The sequence below is a fragment of the Beta vulgaris genome, chromosome 5 (assembly GCF_026745355.1).
Source record: "Beta vulgaris subsp. vulgaris cultivar EL10 chromosome 5, EL10.2, whole genome shotgun sequence".
In the NCBI taxonomy this organism is placed as follows: Eukaryota; Viridiplantae; Streptophyta; class Magnoliopsida; order Caryophyllales; family Amaranthaceae; genus Beta; species Beta vulgaris.
The window spans coordinates 4,996,210-5,000,401 of record NC_079206.1 but is presented as its reverse complement, the minus strand read 5'-3'; positions in this window follow the sequence as shown (position 1 = coordinate 5,000,401).

Below are 4,192 nucleotides of genomic sequence, written 5' to 3'. Positions count from 1 at the left end.
TCCAAATAATAGAGGGCCCTCTCCATTCATCATGTCCTTCAACTTAGAGACTTTATAATGAAAAGTATTCATTATTTCATCACACAAGATCTTGGAAATTTGTATCACAAAAGTACCTTGTTTTTTTGGACAAGGCAAAAGTACCTATTATCTTCATTATGTCATTACATAAGATCTTGGAAATATGTAGCACAAAAGTACATATTATATTATTTCTTTTGGAATTTGCCTATAAGTACATATTATATTATTTCCTTTGGAATTTGCCTATCAATACCATTTTTGCAAATTGCAAGTGCAAGTGTGCAACCTTTAACCCTCAAAATTACATATAAATTAAAATCCTTTTTATTGATTTTCGACTTTTTAGTATATTTTACACTCTCTCAACGTACCTTAATTCTCCGATCTTTTAGTTTTATGATTAACGTTAGAGAATTTTGGCCAATGTATAATCACCTAACATATAATTTTGAGGTCTCATCTTCCCCACGTCTTTTACTTTTGTGGTTAAAATTACTTCTAATAAATTTTGTCCCAAATTAGCTTAAATACTCCCTTTTTTTTGTTATGATCCCACTATTTTTACATATTAGTATCCTAACACCTTTTTTAGCCCCTATTATATCTCTATGAATATTAAATTTATAGTGAATTAATCAGGAACACTTGGCATTCAAAAAGGAGTCAAGTATTGACTCCTAAGTGAAATATATATATATATATATATATATATATAATATATATTATAATATTATATATATATATATATATATATATATATATATATATAATATATATATATATATATATATATATAATATATATATATATATATATATATATATATATATATAATATATAGAGGCAAGATCACATGAGAATGCTCCTTACATGAGAAATGAATCTCAACCATACGATTGGTTTAGAATTACAACACTTATTCATTAGAGTTATAACCCTCTAAAAAATTTTGAATTCAAAAAAACTTTTGTTCTTTTTGAATTTTGAAAATTCAAATATTTAGTTTTTGGAGTTACATCACTTTTTTATTAGAGTTACATCACTGTTTTATAAGAGTTATAGCGTGTAAAATTAATTCTCATTTCTCATATACGTATGCATTTTCATATATATATATTATTGGGACCAGTATATCCACGGATTGAGATTTGTATTATATATCTTTGTTCAAAAATTACGAAAACATGTATATAAATAAAGAGTTAGTATTGCATGGACCTGGTCCACACTAATATATTGTGGACCAAAGCCATCCATAGTATATAACATAGTGACCATTTTTCTCATATATTAACCTTTTAAAATTTTAAGTTACACTACACTATTATTATTATCTACAATAGTAACAAATGTTGTTATACAAACATTCTTTCTAACATTAGTTTATTATAAATTTTTGACTTTGTGACAAAGTAATATTTTTTTCCTCACAGGTCAAACTTTACTATCTATACCTACTCCTCTTTTTTATATATTTTTAAATATAGTGATTCTTATTTTAGTAAATTACATGAATTAGCATTAGATCTACACTAATTTAGTGTGGACTAGGTCCATATAAGTCTCTTACATAAAAAGTCGGAGTCGGATGTTCAGATTTTAAGTCGGATCGGATTCGGATTATGCATAATCCGGTCCAAGTCTGACCAGTTGTCATTCCTAATTAATTGAGCCGTTGGACTTTTACTCTCAAAACATTTGGCTCATAACATCTTTACAAATATATTAAAAGGCGTGCGTGACAATGTATACACGCCACGTGGCACCTCCACGCAATGTGTACACACCACGTCGCACCTCTGTCACTCCAGTAGAATTGTCCAATGCAAGTTGTGTCATGTCAATCAACAAAAGTAAAATTAGCTTGCAACAAGATTTGAACCCGTGACCTCTTGCAATTATATACGACACAATTACCATCTCAACAAACTTTTAATCATGGTTTAAGTGTCCACATTATTATATTTGTACCTTTTAAATGTTGAGTTTTTCTTAATATATTTTAATGGAAATGGAAAAAAGTGCATATCAAATTTGTAAAACAATATCAACTCGGAGCAACGTCCGGGCCTAAATACTAGTTTTAGGCTCTGTTTGGTAGGGCGTAAAACATTATCAATGTAAAATGATTTTCATGGAAAACAATTTACAATGGAAAACATAATTCCAAAATTAGTTTTTCGTTGTTTGGTTTGATGTAAGAAAAATGATAAAATGAAAGGGAAAGTAAGGAGGTAGTGAGAGGAATGTACAAGAGAAATAAGGAAAATAGTTTTCTCTTCATTTTGAAAGGGTAATGGTTTTCCATCATTGGGAGAGTAATTTTACCCCAAAGGAAAATGGTTTTACACTCTTTTGCCAACCAAACAATGTAAAACTAAAAATACAGGAAAATAATTTTCCGGAAAAATGTTTTACGCCTTACCAAATGGAGCCTTAGTGAAAAACTGATTAACATGTTAGTAGCGAAAAAGATTCTTAAAAGATAATGAGGGAAACCTGAAAAGAGAGACATGTAGGAGAAAGAGGGGTAGGGGAAAAGGTGGTATTAGATGATTAGATCTTAATATCTTATCATGTACGCGCATAATCCATCTTTAAGATATTAAAAGGGTAAATTGATGATGGCAGTGAGATGATGGATGAAAGAGAAAGATAACATATATTAAAAAAAACAAATAATTGTTGTGGTATTCGTTTCTTTGGTAAAAATAGTCTCTATTTTTTCTTTTTTTTTGAGGGGAAAAAAGATGTGCATTAATCAAGGGACAAAACGTCCATCAATACATAAGGAGCCACTTCCCTGGGACAATGGTTCTCCCAACACTGCTCCACACCAAACGGCACAACTCTAGCAAGGTTATGGGCAACAGTCTCTATTTTTTCTTTTTCTCTTTTTTACATCGGAAAAATTTGCATCAAGATGTACAAGACACAAACTGAAAGTAAATGACTAAAACAAGCTTGTTTTGCTCTCACATTACTATGTGACAAAGGAAAAGAAACTAGTGAACGTTCCCTTTTGTCACCAATACCTACCTTCGGGAAGGAAATAGACTTGCGGGGCGTTTGGTAGGAGGGATTGGGAGTTTGGGGATTAAAGGATGGGATTGGGAATGGGAGTTAGAAGGTGGGAATTCATTAAATATATCTCAATCCTTGTTTGGTATGTTAGTGGGATTATGTTGGGAATATTATTATCCCATGTTTGGTATGAGGTACTTAAGTAAGGAATATATTGCTAAATTACAAATTTACCCATTTTAATGAAGAATAGCAAAAGAAAAGCAAACAATATTGGTGAAGTATATTTTAATGAAAGGTAAATTTGTCTTTTAACATAACTAGAAATAATCCCCCTCCTTAATACCTGCCCCCTCCCATGTCTTATTTTGGTGGGATAAGAGGGGTTTAATCCCATTCCCCTTCACATGGGAATTTAAATATCCCCTCAAACAAACATGGGATATCTACCCATGGAGATATAGTATCCCATTCCCACCCCCTAATCTCCCTAAACAAACACCCCCTTGAGGTATTTTCCTTTCCTTCGCTGCATAAATGAAGTAACTAAAGTAGGGTTGAAACTTAGATTACAGTAAGCGTACGAGTCGGTGACTTTGTTGAGAAAATAAGCTCCTAACGAAACATTTTAACTTTTACAAATTGGACCATATAAAATGAAAAATGCCACTTCCCTAAGAAATAAATTTCCTCCTAACCAAATATGCCAATCATGGTTTTCCCAAATTATAATTATCTTTCTTTCAATTAGGTAAACAATTTTAGTTCTTAACTTCTATTGTAGATGCTATATGACTTCAAGGGCTGAACTTGCATGATTTTACCTTCGGACGTATAGAAAGCTCATTTCAGAAGCCTTGAAAAAAAACATGAATTGGGCCTTAATCAAGAGCTACTAATCGGTTCCAAATCAATGAATAACTTTTCACGTCTCAGAAAAAAAAAAAAAAAAAACCTTAACCAACAAAACAACAGTAAATGAAAAACTAGTTTTCCACCAAAATAACTTACTGGTAACTAAACACTCTCTAAAATGATCAATTAAATACCAAATTTCCCAGAACATGGTACTGGTATGCGCATACAGCATAAAAACAGTATTATAACATGATGAACTGCATATGGTGAACAAGTGAAACAGATG